Source organism: Rattus norvegicus, chromosome 6 (assembly GCF_021556685.1).
Source record: "Rattus norvegicus strain SHRSP/BbbUtx chromosome 6, alternate assembly SHRSP_T2T, whole genome shotgun sequence".
In the NCBI taxonomy this organism is placed as follows: Eukaryota; Metazoa; Chordata; class Mammalia; order Rodentia; family Muridae; genus Rattus; species Rattus norvegicus.
The window spans coordinates 127,647,022-127,659,235 of NC_141539.1; the positions used below are offsets into that span (position 1 = coordinate 127,647,022).

General features: G+C 47.1%; 1 protein-coding gene across 2 annotated transcripts in view; it reads right to left on the minus strand.

The window, feature by feature from the left end:
- The window catches only part of Lgmn (legumain), a 37,544-nt gene extending 34,546 nt beyond the window's left edge, over positions 1 to 2,998 (minus strand). Inside the window, 1 exon segment of one of the 2 annotated variants that reach the window (NM_022226.3) lies at positions 2,901 to 2,986. The gene's annotated coding sequence lies outside the window, so the exon portion shown is untranslated. 2 annotated transcript variants of the gene reach the window in all.
- Positions 2,999 to 12,214: the final 9,216 nt, after the last annotated feature.

A 12,214-nucleotide genomic window follows, 5' to 3' on the forward strand; every position in this document is an offset into this window, starting at 1 on the left:
CAAGTAGTCATGCCATTCTCTTCTACCTTTTCATCTGCGAGCATCAAACTTTACACTCCTCAAATCTGAAGGGTACATAAGAATCCGACTACGGATTTGGGGGTGAGAGGGGATCAATGAACCTTATCACATGCTTATTTAATCATTCGGATTTCGACATCCTCAATGCTCGTGACAATTTCATCACAAACTGAGATTTGAACTTGGTCTACTAAGCAACTTTCTGCCGTTTAAAAAAAAAAAAAATACTGGAGGGCCAAGGAGATGATCCAGTGGTTAAAGGAACTAGCCTAGAAAGTCTGATGCACTGATTCCCAGAAGCCAAGAGATTTCACCTGAATCAGCGTCTGCCATCTCAGCACATCCACCCACGGGCAGAAGGAAATGGGTGAATCGCTGAGCTACTGAGATCCGGATAGCCTAGAGCTAGCTGTCCTCATCTCCACACATGGGCCATGGAGCTCTGACAACTAGGTGTGTACACACACATACACACTCACACACGTACACACGTGCTCATGCACACACAAATGGTAAAACAATTCAGAAAAAAAAAAAGTCCTAATGTTGGAGCCAAGAGTTTTGGGCACAATCTAAACTCCCAGCACTCTGGAGGCTGAGGAGGGAGAGACACTGCAAATCCAAGGTCAGTCTGGGCTACAGAGTAAAAGCCTGTCTCACAAAAACAACAGTGGGGACTGGAGAGATGGCTCAGTGGTTAGGAGCACTGACTGCTCTTCCAGAGGTCCTGAGTTCAATTCCCAGCAACCACATGGTGGCTCACAACCATCTGTAACAGGATCCGATGCTCTCTTCTGGCGTGTCTGAAGACAGCATACGGTAAACTCACATACATAAAATAAATAAATCTTTAAAAAATAAATAACAACGGGACCTGACGTGGTGCACACCTTTAATCCCAGCACTCAGGAGGCAGAGGCAGGCAGATCTCTGTGAGTTGAGTCGAGCCTGGTCTCCATAGTTACAGGACAGCCAGGACTATGTAGAGACCCTGTCTCAAAAAAATAAGTATAGTAATAATAACAACGATACCAAGAATAACAAGAACAACAATGAGCCTTTCCCCAAAATAGTCGCAGGAAAGTTCCAGAAGCAGTGTTTTCACTTAAACGCAGTGAAACGTGACATGTGTTTTGTTTGGTTTTTTTTGTTTGTTCGGGTTTTCTTGGTCAACACATCCATGTCACGCACACACAATGGTGGACCTAGAAGAGCAGAGCCAGAATGTCCCATGGCTTACTATCACTGGAGCTGTCACAATGCAGTCACCCAATGCTTTCCTCATGTGCTCCTGCCAATGCTGATGACAACAAGCCACTGTGCTGCCAACCTCATAATTATGTGCAGGACATGACCCTTCACTGGTTTGCTAGTGGCTCCAGAGAGTCCTCCCAGTTACTATAAATAGAGAACGCTCAGCCTCGCTCTTCTCATGCACACCGTACCATCTCCGATCTCACCTTTGAGCTCCACAGAGAGTGCCCTACACCATCCAGGCCCCTGTGAAAGCCCCCCCACACACACAGTGTGCACACAGCAACATCGCCTTCTGACACGCATGTCTAAGGATGCATCCCCATCAATAAGCATCATCCCCGGCATGGTGTAGTCTACTTCCTTAACTGGTCCAGAATCTTCTACCACAGCTGTAATTCCCCTGGGGGTTACTGTGGTGCCCTTCTGGTCTTTAGTGTGACCTCCTCTAACACTTTTTACCCTACAAAACCTGTAAGGTAAAGAGAATTCTACACGAAAGGCAGTTCACTGGGTATTCAGGACAACATCTAAATTCCCCACTCCACTAAAGGGCATTTGAGATACACGTGACTATCGTCCTGGATCAATTCACTCCACACCTGTAATCCCTTACAGATTCCAGATCCAAAGCACTGTCCACAACTCTGCCTTGCTGTTCTCCAGGTAATACACCCTCCTCCACAACCACCTCCACCTCCTCCTCCTCCTCCTCCTCCTCCTCCTCCTCCTCCTCCTCCTCCTCCTCCTCCTCCTCCATCACCACCACCATTCGGCTAGCCACCGCCCCATCTCTGTCCCTCCAACTTCACCCCACACCCCTCCACACCAAGTCCTAGTTCCTCCCAAATGAGGATTGGGTGTTGTCTCAGTACACAAATGACTATCTCTACCCTCAACAAAGTAAATTCGTCTCAAACATCTTAGCAAAGAACACGGCATGGTGGCCCAGTCCTGTAATTCCAGCCCTCAGAAAACTGAGGCAGGAGGGTCATGAATTCAAAACCAACCTGGGCTACATGGTGAAGTTACTACAGCCCAAAAAATATTTGGCTTACAGACCCAGAGTAAAGACTATTCCAGTAGCTACAGACTCAAATCCTGACCACTCATTTTTCATCTGTAAAACGGAGCATGTGACATACATTCCATCCTCCAGTCCTTAGTGTTCACAGTTCTTACACAAAATAATCCTAACCCTAGAGGGCCAGGGACCACACAGGCTAGCTTTCGCTTTCAAGGTGGATTTGAGCCTCCCTGAAACCCACTAACTCTTCTCAGGAATATTCGGGGTATTCCTGTCGGGGTATTTTTGTTCAGATCGGGAATCGCCCCTCCCCGTGGGTGCAATACTCCAAGTTAAAAACATCAACAACCAAGCCCGGGGCTGCCAGGAACTGCTTGGCTGTGAAACCTCAGTAAATCGACTCCTCCTGCTGCCTCAGTTTCGCCCTCCAGGGCAACCCGCCGTTCCAGCAAAGCACACCCGCGACACAAACAAGTCTCCGGCTGGGAGCGTTCAGAAGGGAAATATTGCTCAGAAAGGGTCGAGGGATGGCAAGCCTAGCCAAAAAACAGTAAGTCACCTCTCGTGGGGCGCGGTCCTCCCGGGGGTCCCCGATTACCTGGCTGGGTGATCGCCGCGGTGACTGCAGAACCGTGGGAATTCCGTGCGTCGCGCAGACTCAGAGCAGCCACCTCTAGAGTCCGCCCCGCTGTGATTGATCTGCAGCAACACGGATCCCTGAGCCCGGGATACCTGCGCATCTTGATTGGTGCGGCCTCGGAGTGTGGCGTATTAGGAAACCAATAAAAGCCGAGAGTGAGGCGGGCGAGCCAGAAAGACTACGAATCCCAGCATGAATAGGCGGGGCTTCAGGGCCTGTGGGCGGAGCTTCAGGGCCTTGCTATCAGAGGCTGGGGCTGTTCCTGTTCAATGAGCTAAGCTTGAGGACCTAGGTATCTGGAGACTCTAGGGACAGTGAGAGAGAAGTCGCGCAAACTAACTGGTCTCTAGACTTGTCCACGCACTGGACCTATTGATGCTCCCCGATACTCCACCCACAAAGACTGTCGTATTATGTTGGTCTGCCTTGACCTATGATCACAACACCCACCCCACCCCCAACCTCCAGAGATTACAGACCCCTAGCTTTACAGACAGGACATCTGACAAAATCAAGGAACTTTAAAAATTTTTTTCAAGCTCCCAAAACACTTTCAGTGGAGGAAGCAAACCTTAGCAGTAGGGTTCCTGAATCCTAAAATCCTAATCCCCTCTCATGTCCCAAGTGTTAGATGTCACGGTGAGCTGGAGAGGAAATAAAATACTGTATATGCAAGTGCCATAAAAAGCTGGTATTCAGTGAACCGCGAATTGGATGGAGTTGTGTCAGAGTTCATGTAGTCTTGCCTGAGCATACCAGGGCTTTATTTTAGTATTTGTGTGTGTGTGTGTGTGTGTGTGTGTGTGTACACTACTCTGTGTGTATGTGTGTACACTACTCTGTGTGTGTATGTGTGTACACTACTCTATGTGTGTACACTACTCTGTGTGTATATGTGTACACTACTCTGTGTGTGTACACTACTTTGTGTATATACATGTACAATACTCTGTGTGTATGTGTGTACACTACTCTGTGTGTATGTGTGTACACTACTCTGTGTGTATGTGTACACTATTCTGTGTGTGTAAACTACTTTGTGTATATATGTGTACACTACTCTGTGTGTATGTGTGTACACTACTCTGTGTGTGTGTGTACACTACTCTGTGTGTATATGTGTACACTACTCTGTGTGTGTATGTGCGTGCATGTGTGTGCATGTGTGTGTATGTGTGTGTACACTCACGTACTTGCAAATGCATGTACATATGTATGCATATGAATGTAGAGGCCAGAGGTCAACCTCAGGAGCCGTCCTCCTTGTTTTTGTCTCTGTGCTTTGGTTTGATTTTTTGAGACGGGGTCTCTCATGCAGCCCTGGCTGTCCTAAGCACAGTGTATAGACCAGGCCTTGAGCTCAGAGAGATCTAAATCCCTCTCCCTCTGAAGTCTTGGGATTAAAGACAAGCTTCACTATGCCCAGATCCACCATGTTTTGTAAAAACAGCATTTCTCATTTGGCCTGGAGTTTATGATCAAGCTAGCCTGCTGGGCAGTGAGTCCAGGAGATCAGTGTGTCTTTCTCCCTAGTGGTCACATTAGTTTGTCACACTTTGAGCTATTTCCCCATCCCCGAGTCTTTTTTTCCCCAAGTCTTAGGCCTGGTAACTCACAGCAGACCTGCTCCCTATCTTGGTTATTAAGATCACAGCCACATCTACCAGCTTGGTGTTATCTCTGTCCATTTTTGCAAACGAGGAGAGTTGAATAGTTGTGAGAGACTGCAAGGGGAGCTAAGTGAAGATAACGACGGACACTTGGAAGGAAACGTCTGGCAGACATTGACCACAGGGCCTAGGCGCACAGCTAGGTGACCTTGGGCTTCAACCTATGACGAAACACTCATTGGGTCTTCCACCATGAGTATTCGAAGCTCACTGAACATATTTACCAGGCCCTTTAAGTGCCACATGTAGCCAAGGATTGAGATAAATACGATTTTCTTTCTCCCCCTTGGGCATTCACTGTCCAGTAGAAGATAAAGTGTATCCTTAACCACTCCCTATTTCACACAGAATAAATGGTGAACTTTGACTGTTAGGCCCTAATAATAAAAGGGAAATCGTGCTCTGTAGCCTGGTATGTTTACACAAAAGGCCTGGGACAGCCCCTTTGCCCTCCCTTGGTGATAGTTGAGTTGAGTGGACCAGAAGAAAAGGCACTGTAAGTGGATACCCAATGGGAGAAGCTGCTGGGGTTTGCCAGGGTGATGGCCAGGGAGCCCAGGAGATCTGCAAGGTGATGTTCCTTAGGCCTGGGAGCACAGGAGAGCTCTGCTTTCAAGTTATCTGGATTCAGATTTCAACCCCACACCCTCTACAAGCTTTGAACTAGTTCATCTACTCAGGTTTCCTCATACCTAACAGTAGCTATGTGTCCCGTAATTACAAGGTTCAGTGTATCACTTGAGAATTCTTTTATTTTATCTTATTATTTCCTGGGACAGGGTTTCTCGGCATAGGCCTGGATGTTCTAGAACTTTCTTTGTAGACTAGGCTGGCCTTGAACTCAGAGATCCGACTGCCTCTACCTCCAGAGTGCTGGGTACGATTAAAAGCATGTAGCGCCTCTGCCTGCCCACCCAGGCATAACTTGAGAATTCTAATGAGAAAAACAAAGTAGCTTGGTAAGGTTAAACACACCTGTGGATCCCAATAATCCCAATGCCTGGGAGACTGAGGTAGGGGGATTGCCTTTAGTTCAAGGCCAGCCTAGGCTACATAATGAAACTCTGACTCAAAAAAGCAGAGAAGGGCGGGAAGGGAAAAAAAAAGGAGGGAGGAAAAGAAGAAGGGAAGGAAGGAGAGAGGTAGGGAGGGAGGAAGAGAGGGAGGGAAGGAGAAAGAGAGGGAGGGAGAGAGAGGGGGGAGGGAGAGAGAAGGAAGGAGAAAGAGAGGGAGGGAGAGAGGGAGGGAAAGAGAGGATGGGAGAGAGGGAGGGAAAAGGAATCTATGACCTCGGCAACTGTCTTCACTCTAGGGCCTGCTCATGGCATGGCGGCCACCATATGTGTTGAGCTAATGGAAAACACCACTGGCTTAGGCAAGTACCAACACAGTCCCCAGAAGCAGGCTGGCACCAGGCTCCCTACAGACACATAGGGACTGTCCCAGCAGAATTCCCTGCCATAAAAGTCCTGGTTATGGTTCCAGCTACCATCTCGGGGTTAGAGGTTAGTGAGGTCGAATGTGAAAAGGTGATGTAAGAGGGTGGCAGCCTTCCGGCTCACCAGAAGAACCAGCACGGAAGGCCATTTCAGAATAAGGTTTTTGAAAGACAATCAAACAGTAGGCGACTGGATGAGAGATTGAGATTATACAGAACCAGAAGCAACTGGATCTCTGAAAGTCCAAGGCCAGCCTAATACATAGCAAATTCCGGAACAGACATAAAAAGACCCTGTCTCAAAAAAACAAAAAAACAAACAAACAAACAAACAAACAAAAAAAAAACAGCAAAAGGATACAGCAGCAGGAGCTGTGCAAAGTATGAAAGCATGGGTTAGGCTGTGATCCCTTTCTACCTCAGCACCATAGACTTTTGGGGTATGTGATTCTCTGCTTTAGAGAAAGTGGGTCCTAGGCTCTAGAGTTTGCTTTGCCTGGCCTCTAGCCACCTGGGGAGCACCCCTTCTGCAAGTTTGTGACAAACAAAAAAATGTCCACAGATGCTACCAAAAACTGTCTAGGAGAGGAACACACACACACACACACACACACACACACACACACACACACACACACGGTACACCACAGCACCCTGTATGGACCCACCAGTTCAGAGAGAAGACTGATTACACCCATTCACCCACACATTTAGTCATTCATTCTGTGTGACCTGGCGCTGTGTTCTCAGGGCCCAGACTGCATGGGTCTCGATTCCAGCTTTAGTACTTCCTGCTGTGCAACCTCAGACAATCACTGAACTCCAGGTTCTGCATTTGTGGCCTAGCAATGTCAGCCACAGTACTGTGCTTTAACCTCCCGGGGACAGTGTTGTGATCTGGGAGTCTTTAAAGGTTCAGAACTCTTGTCAGTTCAGCAGTGGGTTGGTTAGGAGGGGAGTAGCTCCTGAAGAAAGCACAAGTGTATACTCAGCCTCTCACGCCCACTTCCCCCCCCCACCCCCGCCCTGTGGCATTTTTGATCCCATCCTGGCACAGCACAAAGCCCTCAGTGGATTTTAGCTCAGGGTTTTTGGACTTCCTAGTCTCTGCCACCGTTAGCCAGATAAACTTCAATCTTCTTGTACTAACAAAAACTATCTTTTTTAAGGCCAATAAGATGGCTCGGCTGTAAAAATACTTGCCGCCAAGAATGACAGTCCGAGTTAAAACCCAGGACCCACAAGGCAAAAAAGAGAATACAAACTCCCACAAGTTGTCCCCCGACCATCACTGTAACAATTGTGCTGTAGCACACACAGGTATACACTAAATAAATACAATTTTGACTTTTTTTTGAAACAATTTCTGTAGTTTATAAAGAACTGCGGCTTTCTGCTTTAGAAGCACAGAGAAGACAATATGTAATGGAGAAGCCTGATGGTGGATTCTAGTGCTGTGTGAACTAATTACCAAGCCCATGATAGGGCCAAGCACTAGTCCAAGCCCTGGAGACCCCAGGAGTCAATTCTCCCCAACACACATAAAGAGACTGCTGTAGTTGGAATATGTCCCTGAAAGGTCCTCCTGTGCTGAACCATAATTCCCAGTGCAATAATGTGAAAGCTGTGGGGACTTTGAGAGATGTGTGGGCTACAGGACCTGCAACACAGGAATGTATGCTCTTCCTGAAGGAACGAATTGGTTCTTGTGGGAGGAGGTTAGTAATCCTGAGAGAAGCAGATCCATCACAAGAATTTGACTTCCTCTTCATCTCTACCACATGAGCCCTGCTTCCCTTCCACTGTGCCCCAATATAACGCAAGGCTTTCGACAGAAGCCAAACCACAGGCCAAGATAAACCTGTTTTCTTTACTAGTCTGCTAGTTTCTAAGTCAGTTTCCCTCAGGGTTAGAGCCCTGATAGGTTGCCCAGGCAACCCTATACCCATGTGCATACAGGCACTAACTGGACTCAGCCGGCATCTTCTCTCTCTCTCTCTCTCTCTCTCTCTCTCTCTCTCTCTCTCTCTCTCTCTCACACACACACACACACACACACACACACACACACACACACACACACACATTTTTTTTTTTTGGTTCTTTTTTTTCGGAGCTGGGGACCGAACCCAGGGCCTTGCGCTTCCTAGGCAAGCGCTCTACCACTGAGCTAAATCCCCAACACACACACACACATTTTTAATCAAGGAAGAAAGCATGCTGGACGTAGCACCTTTAATTCCATCACTTGGGAGGCAGAGGCAGATAGATGTCAGAGTTCAAAGCCAGCCTGATTTACAGAGTGAGTTCCAGGACAGCCAGGGCTACACAGAGAAGCCCTGAACTATCGAGAGAACCATCTCTCAGATATGAAACTAGTCCTGACCAACACCCAAGGGGACGCTGAAAACGTGGTAGTGTTTTCTCCTATTTTTACTTACTTTTACTTTTGAGACAGGGTCTCGCCATGCAGCTCTGGCTGTCCTAGGAGCTCACTATGTAGATCACCAGGCCGGTTTTGAACTCACAGAGATAGCCTAACTCTAATTTTATTTATTTTTGTTTTATGTGCACTGCTGTTTTGTCTGCATGTAGGTAGGTATAAGGATGTCAGATCCCCTGGAACTGGAGTTAGAGACAGTTGTGAGCTGTCATGTGGGTCCTGGAAGTTGAACCTGGGTCCTTTGCAAGAGAAGCCGGTGCTCCTAACCACTAGGCTATCTCTCCAGCCCTTTTGTTTTCTCCTCTTGCTCTCAATTCCATTATTCCTATTCTAGTCACGCACTATTTACCTTTCCTTTTCCTTTTTTAAAATTGTGGTGGTTTTATATATAACATAAAAATTTTCATTTAACCCTCCCCCTTTTTTTCCATTTAGATTTTAAAAATTTGTGTACGCAGGTGTGTGATGGTGTCCAAGGAAGCCAGAGGAGGGTGTTGAACCTCATAGAAAGGGAGTTGTGAGCTGCCCTATGTGGGCTCTGGGAACTGAACTCAAGCTCCCTTAACTGCTGTGCTGTCTCTCCCCCCACCATTACACCAATTTGTGTGCTACTGGCATCGGTGATACCACAGGTTTCTGCTACCATCACCACTATTTTCCAACACCTCATGTCATAATCCCCAACACAAAACCATTCACATCCCTCCCAAAAAACACCCTACTATTCTCTAACCCCAGGCTCTCCTTGTGACCTCGTTTCCTGCATTTCACAACCCGGCCCAGCTCCAGCTTTTGTGTGTGCAGCAGTAAGTTCCCAAAATGTCCTTCCCCTTCCAGTCTTGAGGGTAACCCCTCCTCAGAGCATCTGTTTTGAGCCAGTTGACTTAAAACAACCTACACGCCTTTCCTCTCGCCATCTGAGCGTCTAAATTAGTGGCAAATATCTGTAATGCCAGCTCTAGCAATGAGGCGAATTACCACGTGTCTGAGGAACAACCAGGGTCGAGTTCCAGAACAGCCTAGAACAAGGTCCTGTCTTAAAAAAAAAATTAAAACAAAGAAATGTGAAAAGAAGGGAGAGAAGGAGGGGTTGGAGCTATAGGAAGCTGGAAAGTGCTTGCCTTGAATTGCCCTGAGTTTGATCCCTAGCACAGAAAGGAAGGACAGAAGGAAGGAGGGTCAGAAGGAAGGAGGGAGGGAGGGAAAATAAATGTGTTGGTTTTCTGGTTGATAACAAACTTTACATTGCTTGGTAGCTAGGGCCTATTTATTTCCTAAACCCTCAGACCTGAAATGGTAACCATTATTACCACATAGTAGGTGCTTAGTAAAAAAAAATATAGTAATTGAATTGGACAGGCATAGCTTCCTATGCCCATCCTCCAGGTACTTAGAGGGTGGAGACAGAAGGATCGGTAATATGGCCTATATGAGACTTTGTCTCAAGAGAATCTAAGTGAAAAACGGGTGTCATGAGGCTGGGGATTCGGCTCAGCAGTGATGTCTGCCCAGAAGGCAGGCTGTTTGCTGAGCTTTCCTTCAGTGATTAATCATCTCCTTAACTCAGTGGTAGGCTGTGTTCTGGGGGCCCTCCAATGAGCCAGGCTGCTGCAGTGGCCAAAGGGATCAGCAAGACAGCAAACACCCAGAAGGTGGGGGGAGAGATTTTAGTGGCTGGTGACAGCAGGAAGGTTTGACGGTGAAGGGACGGCCAAGTTCCTGCAGACAGGAGCTGGGGAATCCCCTGACACCACTAGCATAGAAATAGGGACACCAACCCTACAACCCATTCAGTCAACAACCCGAAGGGAACTTAGAGGTGGCTTTTTCCCTAAGCTCCCCAAACTGCGACCAAAGAGAAACAGCAGCTATTCGTGGATTCTAACTCCATTTTGCGGGTAAGCAAAATGACTTGCTTTAAATGATAAGGTCAAAGCCAGATGTAGTAGGGCACACCTTTATCCCCAGCACTCAGGAGGCAGAGGCAGGCAGATCTCTCTCAGGCTAGCCTGGTCTACATTCAACAACAACAACAACAGCAACAACAACAACAACAACAAAACAAAAAACCCAAAGTCAATGAGACTCATCTGAGCTGCTCAGCAATTGTCCTGTGTTTTCTTCATTCATCCCTGATAGCCCTTCCTAAGCAAACCTCACGGCCGTCTTCAAATTCAACGCAGCGGTCTGAGTGTTTGTTAGTGTTTGTGTCACTAAGGTCTTGTGCGAGCTAGGCGGACATTCCACCTCAGAGGCACACTTTAAAAGTCCTACATTTGCTTGATTTCTGTGTGTATAGGTGCTACACCAGGTGTGTGTCTATCAGGGGACAACTCGAGGGAGTTGGTCCTCTCCTTCCACCCTGTGGGTCCTTGGGATCTCAATCAGGTCACCAGCTTTGACTGCAGGCGTCTTTATCTGAGGAACCATCTCTGCAGCCTTAGAATCACATTTTTCAATATCCAAATTTTACAGATCGCTAATCTGCTCAGGCCATAGCTTCCCGTGGCTCCTGTGACCTACTTTCCTGGCTTCCTCTCACCACCCCCTGACCTCTGGCTTCCACCTATCCCAGCCTCATTGGCTTCTTAACTGAAATTCAAATGAACCAAGTCCATCCTGCCTGGGGCCCATCCTTGAACACTTTCCTCTTCTTGAGAGGCTCCTGACGCCAAATTCCAGAGGTCTGTTTGTGTGTTAGTATGTGTTGTAGAATATAAAAAGAACACAGAAGACAGTATAAAGTATAATTGTTATGAGAATGAAAATTCCCGAAAAGAAGCCGTGTCTGGCTGTGAACAAAAGTCCTGGGAGGGCCTGTGTCTGCAGAGACTGGTGGACCGACTGGAATTGTGGGAAGGAGCCTGCCTGTGTCTGCGGAGACTGGTGGACGGACTGGAATTAATTCAGCCCAGCACTGTAGAGGGATTGGGATTCTGTAGGTTCAGAAGCTAATAGTTACTTAATTTTGGGTTAGTTTTATCTTCTGGAACGGCCATGCCTTACTCCACTCGACATCTGAATTAACACTTTGTAATCATCATCATCATCATCATCATCATCATCATCATCATCATCATCATCTCTTAGAAGCTATTAACAGCAGAACACCAGCTTCTGCTGATCCAAGAGCTAAGCCTGACATCAGATAGCGTCTTAGGCCTATGGAATGTCTCTCTCCATTTCATCCCAGCTCTCTCTCTAGTATACACACCGATGTATTTAAACTTGCCTTGATTTAGGACTTTCTTTTTCTGTAAAGCTGCAAACACCCTGTGAAACTGCTTCTACCTTGGAAGGTAGAATTTAGGGTAACCTAAATCTATGTCCCCAGACCACGGTCATTCAAAGTGACTCCAGAATGAGCTACCTCTTATGCCCTTTAAGGTGAGAGCTGTGGTTTAAACATCAACAAGCGGCGAGCGCATGGCAATGTGTGCCTCTGTTGTCAGCTGAGGATGAAGGGTTCTGAGTTCAAGTTCGCCCAGTTCTATTTAGGGAGGTCCTCTTTCAAAACCCATGTAAGCAACACACATGGCCATCCCATCTACTCACTCCCTGCCTCAAAAGTAAAATGGTGTTAGCTCCTCAAAAGTCTCTGTGCGTTCAAACTCACAGTTCCTCCCCCACACCACAGAGGCAGGTGACTTCTTTGCCTTTCTTCTTTTATGTGCACATGAATCTGTCTATAGGCATGTTCGTGTATATGTGTCATGTGTTC